This window comes from Gopherus evgoodei, chromosome 2 (genome assembly GCF_007399415.2).
Source record: "Gopherus evgoodei ecotype Sinaloan lineage chromosome 2, rGopEvg1_v1.p, whole genome shotgun sequence".
NCBI classification, from domain to species: Eukaryota; Metazoa; Chordata; order Testudines; family Testudinidae; genus Gopherus; species Gopherus evgoodei.
This window is the reverse complement of record NC_044323.1, coordinates 145542529-145567842: the sequence shown is the minus strand read 5'-3', so window position 1 is coordinate 145567842 and position 25314 is coordinate 145542529.

The following is a 25314-nucleotide window of genomic DNA, read 5'->3' as shown; positions in this document are numbered from 1 at the left end:
AAAACAATATGATACTTTTTCACCCATTCAGACTAAATACAACTGATAATTTATGATGCTGGATGCATCCTCACTCCTCTTTTTTTTCTTTTCCTCACAAGATGCACAGAGGATGTAGCTATAACTTGAAAGCAAAACCAAATACAGAAAGTCAAAAGGAAAGCTAAATAAAATGTTCATTAAGGATGCTTTAGTCCCAGGTTCTGGTACTACTTCCATCCCCACTCCTTCTGGTCTCTATTTTAATTCAAATGCTTCACACACATCAAAATTTGCTGCTCCCTTAAGCCGTAATTTTTAAGTAAAGCATTTTATAAAAATGACCAACGGATGCTGTATAAAATCCATCGTTTTAGTCACTACATTCACTGAACACAACTGATGCTTTAATTATTTTCTCTTTGCAAAGAATGCTGTGGTACATCACTGAGAGATTTCAGCTTTTTATATCCTCAGCCTAACCCACTCCCTCCTTGACAAGACATCAACAGTTGAAACTAGAGTAATGTAGCTGAACTTCTTGTCTCTCTTTAGTACAATGGAGATTCATAGATTCCAAAGCCAGAAAGGACCATTTTGATTATCTAGTCCAGTAGTCTTCACCTTTTTTACGCTCAAGATCACTTTTTGAATTTAAAGGCAACCCAGGGCATCCCTTCCCTGAGGCTCTGCTCCTTCTTTGAAGCCTCACCCCACTCACTCTATCCCCCTCTCTTCGTTGCTCGATCTTCCCCACTGTCAGTCACTTTCACTGGGAGGGGGTGCGGGCTCTGGGCTGGGGCCAAGGGGTTCACAGTGTGGAATAGGGGGTTGGGGTGGAGGAGGGGCTCCAGGCTGGGGTAGAGTGTTGGGATGCAGGAGGGGGTATGGGGTGTTGGCTTAGGGAGAGGGGTCATGGCTGGGGCGGGGGGGTGTACAGGAGGGGCTATGGGTGCTGGCTCTGACAGGGGAACTGGGGAAGGGGATTGGGGTGCAGGGGTGTGGAGTGCTGGCTCTGGGAGTGGGCTCAGGGCTGGAGCAGGGGATTGGGACGCAGGAGGCAATATGGGGTGCTGGCTCTGGGATGGGGCTCAGGGCTGGGGGTTGGGGTGCTGGCTGCAACTTACCTCGGGTAGCTCCTGGTTGGTGACACAGTAAGGTAAAGGCAAGCTCCCTACCTGCCCTGGCCCCATGCCACTCCCGGAAGGGACCAATGTGCCCCTGTGGCTGGTGGGGGGCATGTGGCTCCAAGCGCTGCCTCTCTCTGCAGGCATCACCCCCACAGCTCTCATTGGCCACAGTTTCCCGTTCCCAGACAATGGGAGCTGTGGGGACAGTACTTGCTGGTAGGAACAGTGTGCCAAGACATCTGGCCCACCTTGCTGCATATGGGGCCACACTGGCCACTTCCAGGAGCAGCTTGGGGCCAGGGCAGGCAGGAAACCTGCCTTAGTGGCATCCTCACTGCACCACCAGAGATTGTGATAGACTGGGAGAGTCTCTATGATCGACTAGTCGATTGCAGTCAACTGGTTGGTGACTACTGATCTAGTCTGATCTCTTGTATAACACAGGCCATAGAATTTCCCCAAAATAATTCCTACACAATATCTTTTAAAAGAATATCCAATCTTGATTTAAGAATTGCCAGTGATGGAGAATCTACATGATTGAGAGAAGAGGAGACATCACCTACATTCTAGTTTTCCCTGGGTGGGGGATCTGCTCTTCACCAGTCTAGATCTGGGAAGTGCTGGTTGAATAAAGAAAAGTAAGAGTTGTGAATAAACAGTTCAAATTCAGTTCACTACTATGTGTGGGGTCATGCTATTCAGTGTGACTATTCAGATGACTAGTTGTCATTGATTAAAATGTTTGTGAGTCCTGAAAGTTTTGAAAATTCAAACTGGAAATTCATTATTCACTATACACAGTTACCTAGTCACCATTGACTTATCTCCTCTTATAAAGCTTCATTCATCCAGTAAGGGTCGAGAAAGAAAAATCAGGCAACTTGGTGGATGCAATACTGCAAAATGTTTGCTATTCTATTCAGACTTGTCAAAAAAATTGTGAGTTATGATTTGCTAAATGGGGAAAAAACAATGAACTTGTTCTATACCTAGCTCCAAGTATTAGGATTTTAGCATAAAATGATTCTCCCACTCCCCCTGTAAAAATACAATGAATTGGTACAGAAGGGTCAGTGCAAACCCTGAACAAAACTTCAAGAAAAGAAATAGAGAAAATAAAAAGAGAAAAGAAAATTCTGCTGTTTGTTTCCTTCTATTATCCTGTTTAGCTTCCCCCTGCACTTGAGGGGCTAATTGGTCTCACTTAATGAGTTCTTTTAGACACTTCAAAATGTGTAACATCTGGAGTACTGTATTGAAAGACAAAATTAGTACACCTCTTGAAAGCATGTTCTCCTAGGTCTTTTTAAATATGTGTAGGTGTACAGTAAGTATACATAAAAGAATATCATATGCCAGAAGTCTGCAAAACAAAGTAATTTTACATTTTTAATTCAAAATATCAAAACAGTTGCTTTCTAAAAAGGATGTGAAAAATGAATGCCCTAGCAATATATAGGGCCCAACCCTGGTTCTACTGAAATCAATGCAAAACTCCCAGTGGTGTTTGGCACCTGCACACCAAAAAAGAAACAGCAATCATCACACAACTCATCAGGAAGAAGAAATAGAAGTGGCAGTCTAGCTAATGCTACAACTTGTACTTAGTTGAACAGTTTGGGCCAAATTATATCTAGCAAGCAGTCTTTTGTAAGCATGGTGCAACTCCCATGAAAATTTCTGGGCCAATTTCATCAATGACACAAATGGTGGCTTAATTTAGGTCTAAGTCAGTTATAAAATTAATGTAAATAGGCCAAGTTCAAAGGGGACTCATTGTGGTGCAAGTTATAATTTGGGTATAAAATTATCAGAAAATGGTGGTGAGGTACGCCAACTAGGGAGTATACAAACAAGCGTAATTTACAGTGAACTCTGGTATTCTGCAGGGTCCAAATTCAGGAGGCAATGTTGCTGGATTTACACTTTAAATATATATTTGTAATGGCTGTCAAGGATGCCTAGAACACTAGATATGGGCTCTTTAATTCTGTATTTTATAATCGTATACATCAATATCAATGAAATAAAATTCACTGAGTAGAGGCAGCTGCAATGTGAGTAATTCACTAAACTCTCATGCCAAAATCTTGTGTTCTTAGCTGAGGGATAGGGGGCTTTCAATCTTAATTGGAAGCAACTGTTATATTTTATGGACAAGCTATGAATATAGATACTGTGGGATCTTTCCCCCTTATTGCATTTGGAAAGCAGAATGGCTTTTAACTGGCTGAAGATGGGAAGTCGGGGGAGGCAAGAAATAAGGGTAAGAAAGTAAGTGAGGGGTTAGAATCAGGGCAAGTCTGGAAGAAAAGCAGCTTATAGAAATGAAAGGGAACACATAGTTACTGAAGGGTTCCTCAGAGAAAAATGATAGGGTTGCTATGTTATATAATTACATTATATTGTATCTACACTGTAATAAACATTCCTTCTCAGAGAGTGGAAAAGAGTACATGATTTGACAGAATTTCAAGATAATTCATTGATGTTAATGAGAGAACCCCGATTCATGAGATCTGAGATGAAATCTTCTAAAACCAATAATAATGAGAGAGGCTGGCAATTCCAAACAAGGTTAATAAATGATTTTTTGCCTTGTAAAAGTGATCTGAGCTTATAGATTTGCTTTATGCCCTCACCTGTGTTTTCCTATACAGAAATAAGGTAGTCAGCAGTAGCCCCACAGTCAGAGGTTCATCTTATCCACACTATTCACTGGTAAATGTTTGTTAAAACTCTTCCATAGATGTGTTATTTATTGGAACCAAATGGCGATAGTTCAGATTTGAAGAGCTTATTTAAACAGCGTACTACATAAAATATTCATTTGCTCATGGACAATACATTACATGAGTTCAGGGACAATGATCTGGGGTAGCATGGTGGAAAATAGCACAGGCTTTGTCAAGGCAACAAAGCGTGGCCTGTGGAGGAAACTAATTTATTCTCCCCAAACTATAGGCAGATCATATGGCTGCATCATTACTCCTCTGCATCTGTTATTGCAGTATACAGGCAGGGATAGTGATCATTGCTCTTATGTGCTCCTTATGCAAGGATTACATCAGGGTTTCTCAACCAAGGGTCTCCGCTTGTGTAGGGAAAGCCCCTGGCAGGCCAGGCCGGTGTGTTTACCTGCCCCGTCCACAGATCGGGCAGATTGCGGCTCCTAGTGGCCGCGGATCGCTGCTCCAGGCCAACGGGGGCTGCTGGAAGCAGTGTGGGATGAGGAATGTACTGGCCGCCACTTCCAGCAGCTCCCATTGGCCCAGAGCAGTGATCTGCAGCCACTGGGAGCCGTGATTGGCCAGGCCTGCAGATGAGGCTGGTAAACGAACCAGCCCAGCCTGCCAGGGGCTTTCCCTACACAAGCAGCGACCCCTGTTTGAGAAACCCTGAGTTACATGAATCTAATGGCCCTTCTTGCATTTTGACCCCAATTACTCTCCTTCACTAGCTTATTCACATTTTGCATGGGGCACACCTGAATAGACTGCAGAGACACTTGTTAAGCCATTTATGCATTCCTCACATATGGCTACCAAGGGGTGTGTCAGCAGAAGGCCAGGCATAGCTTCTCTGTGAAGGAGTGAGTTTCACCTATTGTGAACAAACTTATAACGCAGCAACGTATGGTATGAAATTCAAGAAAGTACATGTGAGAGCCAAGAAAGTAAAAGTACTGGTGAAGTTTCCCATTCTCATGAAAATGTTAGTCATGTGAGATTTGTCCTACTCTTTGTCAAATGAATGAGATATCGGAATATTAATGCCTAATATATTCTGAGAATGATACCAATGTACTGTGATATTTTGACCTTTTCAGTATTCTTTATTTTGATTGGGTGGACATCCCATTCCTCTTTTACAGTATGAAAGCAATGTCGAGGGGGAAGAAAATGACCATCTGATCAAAATTCAGAATAATGAAAAGGTCAAAGTACATGATCAAAATGTACAGAATACATTAAACATTACAATTCTACTATTTCATTTTTCTGACAAAGATTCTAACCAGAACATAAAATTACAGAAAATTAATCAATTTTCCTGACATGTAACTAGACAAGATGGTAATGTTTGGTCCTTAGTGCTATTCAAAAGGGCTGTCTGACAGGACATCATTGGTAAATTCGACAACACACTCTACTTAGGACTTTCCAATATAAAATGTTTTAAAAAGGTGATGGAACTCAATATTTCCAGAGTCTTTTATCATCAGAATGTTAGAGAGGGGAGTGGGCCTTTTGTAATTCCTCTCCTTCTTCTTTTTTGCTCATAAATGTCAAAATATATTATCTGGCCATTTAGAAGAGTCTTGGACTTTCAGGAAGTTCTCTTTGGCTATAAGAATCATGATACTCTTTTGGGGTACAGCATAATCTTTATACCTAGCTTTCAGATAGATTGTTAGAACAGAAGTATAATGAAATCTCCTGTTCTAGACATTCCTTTCACCTTAGCCCTCTAAAATTGAGGTTAGAAGAAGGTTTTTGAACAATGAACAGGAAATAGGCACCATAGACTGCAATTCACAAAAGGCAGCATACTGGGCAGAGAGCGACCTAAACTAACCAATAGGAGATGTCAATGAGAGAGGTATTCGCTAAGCTCCATGTCAGAGATCGGTGCCTAAGCATGAGTTGCAGGGGAGTGCCTTTCTCAGCCGCAGATCTTCTCTTGGCACTAGGCGTTTAAGAGTTAGAAAGAAACCAAACAACTTCCCTCATAGCTTTTAGATCAGTGGATAGGGAAGTGGATAGGATGTGGAAGACCCCCCCAGTTCAATTCCCTCCTCTATATTAGGGGGAAATGGGATTTGAACTGGGTTCTGCTACATCTCAGGTGAATACTCTGACCAGTGGGCAACAGGATATTCTGAAATGGTGCTCCCTCTGTCTCTGCAGCTTAAGTTGCTACACTCTGGATAAATAACTAAATTGTGATTGGAGCAAGAGGGACCGGATACTGGGTCTCCCACATGAATGCTCTAACCATCAGGCTACAGAGTCATTCTCATGCTGCTCTCTCATAAGAACATAAGAACGGCCGTACTGGGTCAGACCAATGGTCCATCTAGCCCAATATCCTGTCTACCGACAATGGCCAATGCCAGGTACCCCAGAGGAAGTGAATCTAACAGGTAATGATCAAATGATCTCTCTCCATCCATCCATCCCCACCCTCCATCACTTGCACTCTCTCAATCAAGACTGGATATCTTTTTAAAAATATGCTGTAGCTCAAACAGAGGTTGTGGGCTTGATGCAGTGTTTACTGAGAAAATTCTAGGACCTGTGTTATGCAGGATGGCTGACTAGATAGATGATCAAAATAGTCCCTTCTAGCATAAAAGTATATGAATCCAAGTTCATCCTGAAAATCCTTCAACTGCCCACAAACATGCTGGAATGAAGGTTAGGTTTCCTGACATGTCATAATAGCGAAACACCATTCCTAAAACATACTTTAATACATATTGTGACTTCACATGAATCCAAATTAAAAAGGTGTGCCCACATTTATTAAAATCCAACCATTGTTAATGCATCTAGAGGTCTTATTCCACAAGTGCCTAGGAAACCTCGATGAAGTTAAAGGCAGAACCATAGCAACAAGATACGGTTTACGTTTCCATTCCCTAATATCATCTCCTTAAAATGCCCCAGGTGCAACCCAGCTAGCAGGAGAAACAAAATCTATTACATTTGCATTTCAAAGTCTCCAGAAATGTAGAAAGCTTCCATATGCACAGAATCTGAAAGTTATTAAATGTTAGGATAGTGTGTGATATTTTTGAACAAGGGTGTTAATAACCAAAATAAGACCAAGGTAGTAGATTGGTTACACGAGGTCTCATTTTTACATTGCCTCAACCCACTTTCCTCAATTGAAAACATTTTCTATGAATATTATGCAAAAGTTAAAAGGTTGGAGGTTAATTTTGATTCAGATAACCAATCACATATCTGAATCACATATCTGTGTACTTATTTTTATGATACTTTTCTGAACTTCCTGGACCTGCATTTCATGAGACTTCAGTACTTCCTACTTCTGTTCAGACAGGATTTACCACACGTATTTTAGACTTTTTATTATATTTTGATTATTTAACTTCTGGTACTGAGCACAAGACATAAGTGCAAAGATGCATAATTGTGAAAAATAAGGGTTTTTTTTTTTCATTTTTCACATCACAATAGTTTCAGAATAGGTGCACATTTAAGGAGTGGAGACTCTTTATCCTACCTGAAGTGGTTCATCCAGGTTCCAATTATGGTCATCTTTAAACTTTAAAGAAAAATCATTCTGTAAAGTATCATACTTCAAATCCTGTTACCTCCCTGTACAGATGAGGCACTGGTTGACTTAATGGTCAGTTGTTTTAATAATTTCTAATGTTTTTAAAGCAAAATTGGTGATTCATATCACAGCAGATTTGTGTCTATAGAAACACACTTTGCATTTCAACTAAAAATAGCTTTTAAACCTTAAAAAGCAGGTAGAATGTAAAAAGAATTACTCATATTAAAACTAATAAGAAGGCTAACTAATGATTCAGTAAAACTACAGACCAAGAAATATTAATTATAGGGCAAGTTTTCACACTTATATTAAAACGTACAAGAGAGACAGAAATAACATCTATGTAGGCAGGATTTAAACAGTACAGTTATTATTAGCTTGAAGGAAAAAGTAGAAGCAGAAAAAAATAAATGCAAAAGTAAAGGCAAGATTACAGGTAAAGTGATTTTCTGAAGAAGAAATAAAATCTTAAGAAAAGTGACTAGGCAAATTCAGGCTCTAAGGCCTAATCTATACTGGCAACGCTAAAGCACTGCCGCAGCAGTGCTTTAACATGCCTTGTGTGGTCGCAATGCAGCGCAGGGAGAGACCCCTCCCAGCGCTCTAAAAAACCCATCTCCACGAGCGGCATAGCTCCCAGCACTGGTGCACTGTCTACACTGGCGCTTTACAACGCTGCAACTTGCTGCACTCAGGGGGGTGTTTTTTCACACCCCTGAGTGAGAAAGTTGCAGAGCTGTAATTTGCCACTGTAGACAAGCCCTAAAATCATCTTCCTTGCCCATTGATTTCATCATGACACTCCTCACATCTTTCAATTGGCTATTTCATCATATTTAAACTTCTTGTCCCTATCATTAGTGGTTGACACAATTCTACCTCCTACCAGCTTATCCTCCATTTTTGCATTTTGCACTGTCACCACCCGCTCCCTCCACTAATATTTCCACTTTGGCACATTTGTCAGCTGTTCACACAATCATCTCCATCACTTCTTTTATGAAACTCCTGTTCACTGTTCAATTGCCCTGTACTCATTCACAAAGCTCTTATCCAGTCCACATTTAAATCCTTCTTAAAAAGTCACTTCTGTCTTGCCTGAGTTATATTTAAATTTTCCTATTTGTTGTTTCCCTTCCCCAACTTCTTATCTGTCCTTCTTTAGAGCGTGGGCACCTGGAGGCAAGGATCATTTTTTATTGAATGTCTGGAAAGTGTGCAGCACACTCTAGGCATACCATAAACAAACAATAACAATACTAATCAGGCAACAGAATAGACTAAGTTCACATTCTAGCAGCATTTGTCACATGCTACAATGAGGGACAACTTGGGGAAAATGCAATACATTGAACACTACAATGTAAAATGGGTATGACATTAACTTGTAGCTTTAGTAAAACTTCATCAAGTACTGATGATAACAATACACGAAGAAGGCTATGATTAATAACACTGGTGAAGTATTGGAGGCAAACTGTGAATATTTGGTTTGAATTTACTTTATTCAAGCAATTTGCGAAGCTCTGAATCTTGTCTATTTAATTTGGTCAAATATATAAAACAGACACCAAAACTATGTATTAGAAATTGTCTTTGGTGAGCATTTGAAAGCTTGAATACAGAATAACAATTTTGTATACTTTGCTTGTATTATTCATTGACTATTTAAAGAAAATAGATTAACAGATAATGGACTGGTTCACAAGTGGTTCATGAAACCACAAGTTAAAACTTGCCCAACTCTTTATTTATTGAGTACTATTTGACCAGCTCTTGTTCTTGTACAGAAGGCAGAACAGTTATATACAGACAGGGCCGGCTCTAGCCATTTCGCCGCCCCAAGCACAGGGGCACACCGGTCCGTGCCTGCGGATGCTCCACCGGAGCCGTGAGACCAGTGGACCCTCCGCAGGAACACCTGTGGGAGGTCCACCTGAGCCGCCTGCCGCCCTCCCGGCAACCGGCAGAGCGCCCCCCGTGGCATGCCGCCCCAAGCACGCGCTTGGTGTGCTGGGGCCTGGAGCCGGCCCTGTATACAGAAGTTTGCCAAACCATGAATTCTGTCAATGAGTCAAACGTTCATAAAACATTCTTTCCTTTCCCAATAATAAGAAATGTTATGTATGTTAATTGAAAGGGCATTACTTCCTGTTAAACTGAAATGGAATTGGGTCAGCTAGTTAGAAACAATACTTACTGAGAGTTTTCTGCACTGATTAAAAAAAAGGAAAGAAAGTCCTAAATATGTCAGTGTGGTGACCATGTAAAGTGTTACAACAACAAGTTACTTACTGACCCACAACTCTCTATTTATTTTCCAATCATTCAATTCCCTGCATTAAGATTGAGGGTCACCATTAGCAAGTAAGAATGCTGATATGTATATTAATACTCTTAACCACACGGTGACTATGAAAAGTGCTTGTATTTTCATCATCCCTTTGGTCTTACTGGATACTACTCTTAGAATTCATGAAACATGAGCTCATAACAAACACAGCCATTGGGGCTTCTACTCCTTCCATGCATAGTCACCCCATTTAATCTCAGAATCTCTGCTGTGCCAAGATGAAATTCAGTACAGCAGACTGCAGGGGAGTGGGCCATCAGGGGGATGGTTACAGAGATGTGATATGAGTGAGATCTAAATCTATTTGGTTTAGTTTTAGCAGCATCTGCCTCAACACTGGGGTGTTTTGTTTGTCTCTTATGTATTTTTAAGCAAAATGCGTTATGTCAGAATATATATAAACAGAATTACTTGAATAAGACAAAAACAAAACATTCCACATATTTTCATTACTTGCTGCTAATTACATCTACTAAAATTCACATCAACATTTTAGTGGCTCTGCCATTTTAGTAGATCCAAGTTTAGCCTTGAATCCACCTTGTTGCCATTCGTTTCAGGAGAAACAGAGCACATTTGTGAAATAACTGATCAAATTAATATGTTGAAATGTTTATGTGCTGTAGACTTTGCTGTGAATAATTTGGTTGGCGACCATGTATTGGAGCAGACATATTGACCGAGCATGACCAGAAGTTATGAATTAGTCAATGATGAGAAAAATTGGGCATTATGACACTTGTGATGGGCATCTTTATTCCCATCAGGTTAAAAAAAAGTAGACTGCATGTCTGATACTGAAATAAATTCAATTTTGTCTCGCATGATTGCTTATGTAATTTCTAAGACACAGCAAGCAGTTTAGTAGCAAATTGGCATTGTGTGTTCCTCTTTTTACAAAACTGAACTCCCACGACATGCCCTCCAGGTGGATTCTAAGTGGCATGTTAATTGATCCAATTCCAAAAGTAATTAGTGAATAAATGTGTTTGAATGGGGAAAAAAATATCTAGACCATGAAAACCTTTCAAAAAGTTGTTTGACTGTACACTGATATGGGCAATCTTCCTTCAAAGCAACCTGGTCAAAAACTTGAAAGGTTATTTTTATCCATCATGCACTCTCTCTAGAGGAAAACATTTTTACTTTCAGTATAATTGAATTATTCTTGTAAGTGGCATTCTGGCAAAAAGTCAGCAGATCTGTCAGGACCTCATCAACTTAAGTTAACATGGAGATGCGATAAAGACGTTAAAACAATGTTATGTTTCATTCTTCTTGTCACCAGAATAGTCATTACACTCTGAGGAGAGGAGCATCTTCTCACAGACAGACGTTCTCTTTGGAGACCTATCCAGATAGGATTCTGAGTTTAAAACATAGAAAGGAAACAATTCATCTTAGTTCTAGTATTTTCTACCATAAATATAGTGTAAAATGAAGAAAGATAGAGAAGGATATTTGACTGCACTGATGAAGAGAGAAATATCCATTACAAATATAGTAGTTGTCATTAAAAAATCATTTGTCAACAGCTCCTGCACAGTGGTGTATGAAATAACTAGTTTCACAGAGTCTATGCTTAGAATAGGGACTAACTGATAACTGTGTAACTATGGTTAGTAAGTAATGCTTGGCATTTTAATGCCTTCTATTTTATTATGGGCTAGTAATTATGATAATCCAATTGGTAAATGTGGATGCATGAATTTATTTACTCATTTTCTTTCCTCCAGTTTAGTGATTGTGAAAAGTACAAGACTAGCAATTTTGGAAATTGAAGTCTTCTGCTCATCCACAGAATAGGTACAGCAGGGGCAGCAAAAGTGAAACTGTTTCCCACAATGTCCTGTCAGCATTCCTCGACTTGGAGGGAGCCATCTCCAGAGGAAATGAGTGCTTCATTCCCTATTCCCTTCAGTTCTTGGCCTTTTTGTTGAGACTGCTTACAAATGTGTTAATTATTGTCAGTGCTGCACAGATGTTTTTCTTATAGAGACTCTTGCCCACTAGAAACTAAACTGACACCATTGGCTTGTTTTAAATAAGCCATCTAATAACTATTGGACGATAGATAATGAGTTTCAGTCACTGCTGGCTTGGGCTGCATGTAAATCAGAAACCTAAAGGATATATTTATATTTAAACAGTTATACCTCAACACACTAGCAAATTTTAAAAATAGAAAAGTAATACTGCAGTGTCCTCAGGTCACATTATAACTGCAGAACCCCACTTTAATGATCTCCCCTCCCCTTCAGAATATTTTAGCGCTATGAAATATGATTTTTAATACTTAACTAATTAAATTAACTAACTGTCAGAGCTGGTCAAAACATTTGTGACAAAATGACATTTTGGTGAATTTGAAACACTTTGCAGAGATGACTTTTTCAAATCACTGTTTATCAAGAAGGTTTGAGGACCTTCTGGTTATTTCTGACCAGAGTGAGTAAGAGCTGCTGCAGCTCTCCAGTGTAAAGAGATCCAAGAATCACCAATACCACTACTGCCTGCTGGAGCCTGTTATCATCATCATCATCTTCCTGCCAGAGGATGTCCTACAGAATGCAGCCTCCAGTAGGCAAGGGTATAGACCTCCAGAGGTTGTCTACAAAGAATGTTGCACTCTTAGGGAGTGAACAGGGCTAAGCTAACCATAGGTGCTGGGACTAGGGGTGCTGGGGGTGCTGCCATATCCCCTGGCTTTAAGTTGTTTCCATTATATCCAGGGTTTACAGTTTGGTTCAACGGCTCTCAGCACCCCCACTATGCACATTGTTCCAGCACCCCTGCCGCCAACCCTTCCCACCACTACCATTAAAGAGGTATCCACAGACAGAGGAGAAATGCAGAGGATGGAGGAGTGCAAAAGACAGGGAGAGAAGAGGTTGAGTTGGGAGAAGGAGAATTTGAAAGAAAAAAAAAAAGGTACCACTCACCAAGCATCAATCATGCTAATATTCTGGGTCAATACTACATTAACTTTGCTATTTCAGAGAACACCAGACCAGCAATCAGTCTGAAGAAGTGGTTTTTTTTTTAACTCAGAAAGCTTATGCCCAAATAAATCTGTTAGTTTTTAAGGTGCCGCCAGATTTCTCATTGTTTTTGTGGATAGACTAACATGGCTACACCTCTGATATCTAAAGAGGATGAGCAACACTGCTGCACATTAGGAGTCTGAACCTTATTTACACAAAATCCATTTTATTCCATTCTGGCAGTGTAAAGAGGCTATAAAGTGAGAGTAAATTACATCAACACCCCATTAAAGCTTAGTTGCATGACTAGGGTGATGTAAAGAGTTTCTCCCACCCAGGAATAATAATCTTAAAGAAAACTCCAAAATGGGAGCCTACAGCTAATTGAACTCACCTCACCCACATTTACAAGGCAACAGACCAAAACAGCCAGTGCTCAAAATAAGACACTTGAGCTCTTAATGACAAAAGTAAGATCAGGCATCAGGCAGAGATGAGAAAAACTAATCACACGCAGTGTAGGAGAGCTGCTCACCTTGCCTTTATGTTTCTGTTTGCTAGTTAACCACAAACAGGCCACAATCTCCATTAATTCATTATTTTAAATTATTCTACAAGTGTTATACTTGAACATGTTTCAGTCTAAACCATTTGCAGTATCTGGTGTATTTTCAGTTTGAACTGCCATGTCCCCTGTGCCAGACCAGGGGCCTTATATAAGAGCTACTATGCTGGCTCTGTGTTACAGTAGGATCTGCCTACGCCTGGGGGATCCTCTCCTTGGCTCTGAGCTGGCTTTGCGCACAGAATCCATTGGCAGTATGGGGCAACCATAGTGGAAAATCAAATGCAACATGTCTCTCAACATATGCATATAGATTAAAAAAAAAACAGATGAAATTAGGAATATATACCTCTACCCCAGTATAACGCTGTCCTCGGAAGCCAACAAATCTTACTGCATTATAGGTGAAATCGTGTTATATTGGACTTGCTTTGATCCACCGGAGTGCGCAGCCCCACTTCTCTGGATTGGTGCTTTACTGCGTTATATCCGAATTCATGTTACATTAGGTCATGTTATATCGCGGTAGAGGTGTATAAATATATTCAAATTAACGTATATTTAGAGAGGGTTAAAAAGAAATTCAGACAGTTTTCTGCACTGATTAAAAAAAAGGAAAGTCAGTGTGGTAACCATGTAAAGTGTTACAACAAAAGTTAAATATTAAAAGTACTGAAAAAATACCCTTTGATTTCCCAGTTGGATGCAGTTTAACTGTTAAAATAAAAGGCACCTTCTGTTCACCCTTACTACATGACTGCCTCTGAGGGCACATTTAAAGAAAGGAGAAACTCTTTAGTTAAATTAATTGGAGACATAATCCTCTAAGAGACTTTTCAAAGCTATTTGAATTCTGGTACTTTAGTACAGTATACCAGTCATACTACCCTTTTTTTTTCCTTATGCTGAGAGGTTAATAATATTTTCACCTTTATATCATCTTCTTCAAGCTTATAAGCAGAAATACCAACAGGGAATGTGTACCCCCTAAATATAGTTTACTACATCCCCAACTCTATTCCTGCTCAACCATGATATATACTTGTACCACACATGTGGTCATGATAGATGTGATAAATTGAATTTTGTTCTACTCCTTTGACCACAACTATTTTTTAAAGACATCAGCCTGCCAGAGAAATGATTCCTTCATTCCAATATGTGGAATTTCCCTCTCTAAAATTACACTATAATCGATAGATTTGTGAAAGAATTTTGGATTTTATGACAAAAGCATGAAATTTGCCACAGTCTTAGGGCATGACTTAATAAAGATCTTCAGGCATGGGTCCATCACCAACTCATGCCATGTTGGCTGTGGCAGCCAATTTGAATTCTGAATGTTTTTTTTTCCACTGATGTTTTCCTGATAGTATTTGTTTATGGCATTATTTTTGGTGCATTTAAATTCCTGTCGTCTTGGGTGTCCTATAAACTAGAGCTATGAATTGTGATGTCTTGAGATTATGCAAAAAATAAAGATTTAACATGCTTTGTAGCATGTCAGCAGGGAGTATTTACTGAAATATTAATGATATAGAAAAACAATGTTTACAACTTTCTGTTAATGAACAAAAGTTACACTTCTCTTCGCTAATAATGATATTTCAGATTGATCTGTGCATAAGAGGTTATTGCTCTATTTCAAAAAGATTGAAAAGGCAGCTTGTACATGCAGCCTAAAATGAATTAAGAAACAAGAAAATCTTTTACAGACTTAAATATATTGAAACATCGCTTTCCCTGCCATTTTTCAAGGAGGAGACCTGCAATTTGGTCTTGGAGATTGCTCTTACAGGAGGTCTGCTGAACAAGGAGAATTTATTTTGCTTGATAGGCTCTGTTAATGGCTTGGTTTTGTCCTGTAACCTCTCTGTTACAAATATTATATACTGCTGCAACCTCTATAACAGAGACAATCACAGGAGAATCTGCAATTTCTTTGGTGTCCTATTTAACTAACTCTATACTCTTTTCTGAGAAGGGGCTGCCCATGTCTTCTCTGACCTCAACAAGTACCTTGACAAATCATGCAGAAGAAGTCTGGGCAGTTTTCACCTGCTCATGCTGCTTTGTGTTAGACCTTTTTTGGGTGGTTCCCTTCTCTGCTGTGGCTTCAAATTCTCCTATCAGCTGGCCACCTCTAGTCAAGTGCTAAAGGGCCTCAGGACTTTGTTTTAGACCAACAGCTCCACTATATCCTCTTTGTTTGCAGCATTATTTTGCTCATGACCTATTTCGTCAAGCACAATTGCAGAGAAAATATGCTCTGTCTTCTGAACAGCGACATTCCCCTTTAGGAACTCTCTAGATGTGTCTGGATGCACTATGTAACAGTTTACCATACCTCAAAGGCGAACAGGTACCCAACAAACATAATTAGTCCGATAGACCACAAAATACCAGAGTGACATGTTTCCAAAGCATTCAACATAGAGAGAAAAGTTTAACTGGTGGACTGTTTTCTAGCTTTTCTTGTCACACCATTTATCATACCCCATGGGAGCCTCATCTTCCCCGAGACCTTGAGTATAATGTGTGTATATGCATTTTGGAACAAGACGTACAGACTGCCGCCACATACTTGGGTTGGCATGCCTAGTACATGTAACATAAGATGCTTTGAAGAAGAAGTCAGCCATTCCTGGGGAAGCCACTTTGGCCTGAGTGAAGGTTTCCATCCATCCACTATATTCTAGCCAACCTCCAATCAGTTTTACACTTGGCATTTCCAGATGAAATCCAGCCTAAAGAGAAATTTTCCCTCTCCATACCCAGGAGGGAAAGCCTACTGTATCTCTTTGGTTAGGGTGAAAAGAGGCTGACTCATAATGATCAATGGCCCTTAGCAAGGGTTTAGGTGGTTTACATCATTCCTTATCACCTCCATGTCATGATGAATCATTGCCATGGACTTAAAGTTATCTGGAGAGAGGAAAAGAAGCATTGTGATGGCTGAGGCAAAGTCTGGCACTGGCTGTTTGCTAGCGTGGTAAGCTGCCCAGGCATTATCAATCTCCATTGAAGGTATCCAGACTATTTGCCTTACTTGTTATGCCTAGTGGTAGAGTGTAAGTTGAGGCTGGATGTAGGATTGGGACTGGAACTGAAAGCCAAGGATAAGCCAAATCAGAACTGTATATATATGAAGATACACCTATCTCAAAGAGCTGGAAGGGAGCCTGAAAGGTAATTGAGTCCAGCCCTCTGCCTTCACTAGGCAGGACTAAGTACTGATTTTGCCCCAGATACCCAAGTGGCCTCCTCAAGGATTGAACTCACAACCCTGGATTTAGCAGGCAAATGCTCAAATCACTGAGCTATCCCTCCCCCCTACAGTCCAGCTACAGCCCAAAGGCCAAAGGTCAAAGCCAGATAGTCAGAGTCTGAGCAGGTCAGGAGGCAGAGGCAAGGATGGAGTAGGTAAGTATCAGGTTTGGAGAACGGTCAAAGTATGGCAAGGACCAGACTGGCACACGGCTTGGGTAAAGCTGGGGCCAAAACTGGATCAGAAGCAGGCTGGGAGTCTGGAGAGTCTGGTACACTGTGTGACTGCGGGAGTGTTTATGGCCAGGTGTGCTGTGGCACAGACTGATCTGCAGCTTTAGCAGGACTGGGGAAATACTTGAGCCTGGGGGTCATCTGACCCAGATCCTACTCCCGGATATGCTTCTGTCTGGAGGCTGAGTCACTGCAGGCTCTGTGGCAACAATAATGCTATGTCTACATGACCACTTATGTCACTCAGAGTTGTAAAAAAGCCACCCCTCTGAGAGACATAAGTTATACCTCCCCAAGCACCAGTGTAGACAGCTTCTCCTGCCGACATAGCTACCGCTGTTTGCAGGGGCTCAAGTAATTAAGCTGATGAAAGAGCTCTCTCACATAAGCTTAGAGCAGCTACATTAGAGACCTTACAGCAGCATAGGTGCATTGGCGCCCCTGAGAGCTCTCTAGTGTTCCCGTAGCCTAAGTTAGTGCAGTTGGCTTGTTGCTGTATGTCTGAGTAGTGATTCACTGCAGCTCTACTGGAGGGGCAACTGAGCGAGCAGCCCTGGCTTGGCTGTGGGTTTGCCTCAAAACAACTCCCTGCACTTGATATTGGGATGCTGAAAAAGTTCCATGGAAGAAGTGGTGAGGCTGGGATTATGGTCTAAATGGTCTATGACCCCAGCAGTGAACAGATCATCATGAAGCTTTAGAGGACAAACTACATTCTCCTCCTCCAACTGTTGGCATGCATCATTTGCCATGCTAGTAGAGATTGCCAACATTCTGTACTAGGAGATGGACTGTGCAATTTTAAAGAAGGTATCTACTAGCTCAGTTTTTCATGTCTGTGCATGAATTGTCAAACCTACATAGAAGGGTAAAGGCATTTCTCAACCTTTGTTGCGGTATGAACTTTCTGTTCCATCACAGCAACAGATGCTGCTCTTGTACTGCAACAGTAAGGGTAGATGGATTAATGGAAATTTATTCTGAATTTTAATGTTTGGATGATCCAGTATCACGCACATCAGTGCCAACAGTGACTCGGGTACAGTTTTTGCTTGGCATCCTGGGTCAAGTGATCCAGTAAACTGAGTTTCATTTGAAACATGCCCCTTTGAATTGTTTTACCTATTTGAGACAGAGAAATGCTTCATTATTAGCATTTTCCCTCACATGCTTTTCAGAAGGCATGTCCAATATCCTGTTTGAAAGCAAGGAGTACATCACATTTTACTTGATGTGCTTGGAAATCTGGAGTGTGTGAAAGGATATGGGATTTTAGCTCAGTGCTGTGAATGTGCACAGCCATTGTCACTCCCCCAGCTGATCTAATCTAGCTCTATAGAACCTCATGAGGTCTGCTAGTTTAAAGACTGAAGCTATGTCTTCACTCAGTCTTATCTTTTCAATGCATGCTATCAGTTCAGCAAAGGCAATCCCATGGGACATTTTCTCTGTTTTGTTTTGCTCACTTTTCTTTTCCGTTGACTTTGTTGTAGAGAGACACCAAACATCTGGCATGATATTTTGCCTCTTGGGCCACTAAGTACCTGCAAGCAAATGTTGATCTTGTAGCTTAAGTGCATGCTTGTAGACTCAACTATCAATGCTAAGGGTAGAAGCTTTATTGAGGTCTTCTTGTGGTATATTCATTTCAGAAATAAATCACACTTACTTTTCTAGAGGTCCTTGTGTTTGTCATTTAACCATGTGTACTTCCTCTGCAGTTCATCAGGGTGATCCACAGCTTTCTCTGGTTTTCTTTCTCCTCAGCCTTTTTAAGTTTGGTCCTGTTAAACTTGATGTAGCAGGATTTGTGCTGATGTCCATTGTTCTTGTTCAAAGTCTTTTCAATACCATCACCATCACCTACTCTATATATGTCTGTGTATATGGGAAGTTCATTCAGCATATGGAAATGTCTGATATTTTCTGCTACAGTATAATAGCAAGATCCAGCATGCTCTCTTTTTGATTCTACTGGATTAATCAGCTCTAAACTTGTGTCTTCCTGACAAAGCATACATTTGTCCCTGTCAGTAGACAAAAGAAATGTCTGTGTTGATGGACCTCAGATAAGGTTGTAGTTTTTTGACATGTTGAAGCACTAGGAACAGCCAATAGTAATCTAATATCTTTTGCTACAGTGTATAGTTAATATTATCCAATCACCAAGCAGCTTTCACACAAACAAAGTAATATCTAAAAGAAAAAACACAAATCTAATTAAATTTTCCCAAGACCATGCTGAAAATCAAAATTAGTGCAAAATATGTCCTTACACCAATGTTAAGCTCCCATTAAAGGAAAATCAAAAATATAGCCATTGTATGTCCAACTGTAAAACAATGTTATTTGCTGATTATGACAATGTTGTTAAAATGGCTGCCACAGTCAACATGGCATGAGTTGGCTATGGCTCCATATCTGAAAATCTTTATTAAGTCATGTCCTAAGACTGTGGCAAATTTTATGTTTTTATCATAAAAATCACAATTCCATCTTTTCCTCCCCCCCGCAAATCTCATAGGCTACTAGTCCAAAGCAGATAATATGTATTCCTGGATCAATGACAGATTTAAGTTCTTATTTCTCAAAACCTATCAAGAATCATACATGGGCTCTGTAGCGGGGTGGTTACCCACTCCTGCCCTTTGCAGCTTAAAACAGCCCAGGAGGGGGCTGGAGCTGGAGCAAGAAGCCTGGGCTGATTGGGAGGAAGCAAGCTCAACTGCAGCCAGGTCCCAATCAGGCCCAGCTGGCCACTGTCAGAGGTAGTGAGCCAGGAGCCACTCTCTCTCTCTGGCTGTAGAGGGAGAAGGGCCTGGCAGCTGGGAACTAGACAAGGTACCTAGCGTGGAGCAGGGCTGGGGAAAGGCAGAGGAACTGGGGAGCTCCTGCCTGGAAAGCCCCAGGCTGCAGCCTAGGATTAGGCCAAGAGGTACTGGGGTTGCAGGGTGCAACCCGGGGTAGGCCAAGGCAGCAGGTCCAAACCCCTTTGTTGATGATGAGTGGCTGATACTGCAGTCTGCCCCAGGATGTGGGGTTAGAAAATGACTGGCAGTAGCCAATACTGAAGCAAAGTGGGGATAGAGGGTGGGGGGTTCCCAGGGAGGGGAAACCCTAAGGAAAAGGGGTTGCTGCCAGGGGGCAGAACCTCATGTAAAAGGATACCGGGTCCAGGGAGTGACACAGGGGCCAGCTGGGACAGGTGGATTACTGGCCTGCAGAGGGAGCTCCGAGCTGGAATTTGAGCTAATTCCCAAAGTAACCAGCAGGAGGCGCCGTGGGGGTCAGGCCACCCGGTTACAGGCTCCCATTTTAGAAAGCTTGGCCTTCGCTTCTAACTAAGCAAACAAAAGGGCTGAGTACACTCCTCCCAGTTCCCTCTCCAGATCAAACTATTCTACTAAAGATACTGGGCTGAGTGGTGCCCTACACCAGAGCTCCACTCCGCACAAGGTGTCTGGTAGTCTGTCAAAGAGCCAGTCCTGCGCTGCCTAGCCTAAACGTAGGTCAGAGTAGCTGAGGAGCTGCTTTAACTTGTACCATTGACATAAGTACCCTCCATTACCTTACACAAGCACAGTGGAGAGATCCATTTTGATACAGCATCTGAGAACCCTCAGCACACCCTCAATGCTCAAGTTGGGTGGTATAGCAGGAAGAAAACAGATGCAGGAGGCGAATACTCAGCCTCTGCTTACTTTATGCCAACAGACAGTTCTACTTCACAAAGGGAATCCTCCATGTGACAAAACACATCCACTTTACACCTCCTGAGCAGGACAAAGTGGCCATTACAGACCAGAGAATTCTGCCCACGGTAATTGCCACCCTTACTGGTAATTTCCATTCTGTGCTGTGACATGCCAGACCATTTAGACAAGGGAAAATTATTAATGGTTTTCAATGTCCATCTTCACAAAGAGCTTTGAGAAAACCAAAGGTTATGTCAGCTCTTGTGGTGACAGGACTCCCACTAACAGCTTTGTGGACGTTGCTTTGACCTTGCAGCTTGGGCTGGACCTTGGGGTCTCAAGTCCACAGCCCCTTTCCTCCTCTCCCATGCTTGAGTCCCATGCTTGAGGTACACACAAGTCTGTGTACCTAGGCTGGTAGCCCCTTCCCACCTTTTACTGGGACAGCTTGGAATCAGCAACATAACAAGGGGAAAACACATATTTCTTTTAACAAGTCTATTGGGGGAGACTTAGCGAGGGCAAAGAAGAGTTGTAGGTAATATGTTCCTGTCATAAACAGGGTGTTAAGGGTTAATGTCTCTTATACCTGTAAAGGGTTACAAGCAGGAAACTGGACACCTGACCAGAAGACCAATCAGAAGACAAGATACTTTTAAATCTGGGTGGAGGGAAGTTTGAGTGTGAGTTCTTTGTTCTTTGTTCTTCTCTCGGAGGGTCTGAGAGAGACCAGACATTACTACAGGCTCTCTAAGTTTCTTTTCATATAGTAAGTAAAACAAGCAGTTTAGGCTTTTTAATTGTTTTATTCTATTTGCATTTGTGGATCTGGCTGGTTAACTTTTATATGTGTAGTTGCTGGGAATATTTTGATTTGTATTGGTACTGGGGGGAAAGTCTCTTTCTGGTATCTGTAAGCTATAGGACCCTGTATATTTACATCTTGAAGTTACAGAGATAATTCTTTATTTTTTCTTCCTTTTATTAAAAGATTTCTTTTTAGAGAACCTAATTGATTTTTTTTTCTGTTTCCCTTGTGTTATTCCAGGGGATTGGGATAACTCACCAGGATGGGTGGGGGAGACAGAAGGAAGGAGAGATAAAATCTCTCTCTGTTTTCCTTGAATCTGTTTGCCTCTTTGTGGAAGGGAAGGGAGATGCTTCTCTGTATGGTGATTTAAGAGGTTAGATCAGTATCTCAGGATAGCCCAGGGATGGAAGTTCTGGGAGGGGGAAAGGTGGGGTAATGGTTTATTTCTCCTTGTTTTAAGAACCCAAGGGATCTCGGTTCTTGGGGTCCCCAGGGAAGGTTGGTGAGGTCTGAGTACCCCAAAACACTATATTTTGGGTGGTGGTAGCCTATCAGATCGAAGCTGGTAATTAAGCTTAGGGAAATTCATGCTAGTATCTCATTTTCTGGACTCTAAGGTTCAGATTTGAGAAGGAATGCTAGGACAGTCCCACATCCCAACCAGGGACTGTTAAAAAGTTGATTTTTACATACTAAATGCTACAACAGAGGAACCAGTATAGTCAGAAAAAATACTGCCAGTATTATCTATATAGGACTAAATGTTATGAGGTTTCTGAATTTTTGTTGTTATGAGAATATTAAGCACTGGAGGTTGATTCTCTCTCTGCTTTTGCATACCCTAGGACTTGATCTTATTCCCACTGAAGTCAATGGCAAAGTTCTTATTATCTTCAATTGTGCAGATTTAGGTCTTTAATCACTCTGGCTCCAATTCAGGAAAGCTCTTAAGCACTTGCTTATGTCCATGCCTATTAAGGTAATAGCTATGCAAATGCTTAACTTTAATCATGTACTTAAATCCCATGTTCTTGAAGTTAAGCACATGCTTCAATGCCATCTTGAATCAGGGCCTCTAATGAGAAATAAATTTGTAGAATGGGTTAATTACTAATCCTAGTCTGCTGAGGAAAATTATGTCTAATTTTGCAAATAATCTATATCAATATTAGTATGAGCCAGGGATCAGGCTTTGTTTAAAATCGTAGACCTTTCTTTGATTTTTTAAAATTATTTTTGTTATAATTCTCATTATGCTTCTATTGTAAAGAAATACCTCTTAATTCTTTTGGCTGCTTAAGGCAATTATGTATTCTAACGGATAAAATCTCTTCCATATATTGAAAAGATATCATGTGCAAGAAGGAAAAAAGGTCTCTTAGAATTTCCAATATTTTATTTTGTCACTGTCAATGGATCACTAAGTTCATTAGTTATTTTTTCATTCCCAAATATCATGTATTTATTAAAACTAGGTAAATAATTTTTCTTGTTTAATAAAACATTATTGACAGAGTACAGTATTAAATCTCATTTTCATGAAAATGTGCATGTATGAAGATATTAAAAACTAGGGAGCAGACTTTGCACTCTGATACCCTTACTTTATTTTTTCCCAATTATTTTTTTTTACTTGTAATTCTCAAAATCACATATATGTATTTCACGTGACACAGCTAGACAGATATTTTTTAAAAATTTAGAAAATAAGACAATGGCATAATAAACCCTTCCCAAATGAGCTAAAGTGAATTCATCTAACCTCAAGCCACATTAAGGCCTTGTCTACACTACGGGAGGAGATTGATTTAAGTTACAAAACTTCAGCTACGTTAGTCAATGTACTTAGATCTACTTACCGCGGGGTCCACACTATGCAGTGTCAACTGGAGACACTCTCCTGTCATCTCCTCTTGTGCTTCTCATTCAGGTGGAGTACAGAAGTCAAAGGGAGAGTGATTGGTGGTTGATTTAGCCGGTCTTCACTAAGTGTAGACAAGCCCTTAGAAATACACTAAGCCACAAAAGTGAGCCTGAATCTGATCTCACTTACACCAGTTTTACATTGGTGTAATAACTTTGATTTTAGTGGAATTACTTCTAATTTATGTTAATGTAAATAAATTCACAATCAAATCACAAATTTCACCAAGATAAACTAAACATAACATTTACCACCCACAATCATAGACTCATAGACTTTAAGGTCAGAAGGGACCATTATGATCATCTAGTCTGACCTCCTGCACAATGCAGGCCACAGAATCTCACCCTCCCATTTCTATAACAAACCGCTAACCTATACTTCAGTTATTGAAGTCCTCAAATCGTGGTTTGAAGACCTCAAGCTGCAGAGAATCCTCCAGCAAGTGACCCATGTCCCATGCTGCAGAGGAAGGCAAAAAACCTCCAGGGCCTCTGCCAATCTTCCCTGGAGGAAAATTCCTTCTCGACCCCAAATATGGCGATCAGTTAAACCCTGAGCATGTGGGCAAGACTCACCAGCCAGCACCCAGGAAAGAATTCTCTGTAGTAACTCAGATCCTAACCCATCTAACATCCCATCACAGACCACTGGGCATACTTACCTGCTGATAATTTTGGCAACTGATCTTTGATTAATTGCCAAAATTAGGCTATCCCATTATACCATCCCCTCCATAAACTTATCAAGCTTAGTCTTGAAGCCAGATACATCTTTTGCCCCCACTGCTCCCCTTAAAAGGCTGTTCCAGAACTTCAGTCCTCTAATGGCTAGAAACCTTTGTCTAATTTCAAGTCTAAACTTCCTAGTGTCCAGTTTATATCCATTTGTTCTTGTGTCCACATTGGTACTAAGCTTAAATAATTCCTCTCCCTCCCTAATATTAATTCCTCTGATATATTTATAAAGAGCAATCATATTCCCCTCAACCTTCTTTTGGTTAGGCTAAACAAGCCAAGCTCTTTGAATCTCCTTTCATAAGACAGGTTTTCCATTCCTCAGATCATCCTACTAGCCCGTCTCTGAACCTGTTCCAGTTTGAATTCATCCTTCTTAAATACGGGAGATCAGAACTGCACAGAGTATTCCAGATGAGGTCTCACCAGTGCCTTATATAACAGTACTAACACCTCCTTATCTTTGCTGGAAATACCTTGCCTAATGCATCCTAAAACCGCATTAGCTTTTTTAACGGCCATAGCACATTGGCGGCTCATAGTCATCCTGTGATCAACCAATACTCCGAGGTCCTTCTCCTCCTCCATTACTTCCAACTGATGCGTCCCCATTTTATAACTAAAATTCTTGTTATTAATTCCTAAATGCATGACCTTGCACTTTTCACTATTAAATTTCATCCTATTACTATTAATCCAGTTTACAAGGTCATCCAGATCTTCCTGTATGATATCCCGGTCCTTCTCTGTGTTAGCAATACCCCCCAGCTTTGTGTCATCCACAAATTTTATTAGCACATTCCCGCTTTTTGTGCCAAGGTCAGTAATAAAAAGGTTAAATAAGATTGGTCCCAAAACTGATCCCTGAGGAACTCCACTAGTAACCTCCTTCCAGCCTGACAGTTCACCTTTCAGTATGACTCATTATAGTCTCCCCTTTAACCAGTTCCTTATCCACCTTTCAATTTTCATATTGTTTTCTTCCCTCTCAAGGTTAAATTCCGGCATGGAGATTACCTGGACATCTCCCAACCATCTCCCCCAAATTCCTAGTTTAAAGCTCTCTTAAACAGTTGGGTGAGCCTCCATCCTAGAAGTCTATTTCCCTCCTTGCTCAGCTGAAGTCCATCCCGACAGAACAGTCCTCTGTCCATGAATAAGTATCAGAGGGGTAGCCGTGTTAGTATGGGTCTGTGAAAGCAGCAAAGAATCCTGTGGCACATTATAGACTAACAGACATTTTGGAGCATGAGCTATCGTGGGTGAATACCCACTTCATTGGATGCATGTAGCGGAAATTTCCAGCGGCAGGTACATATA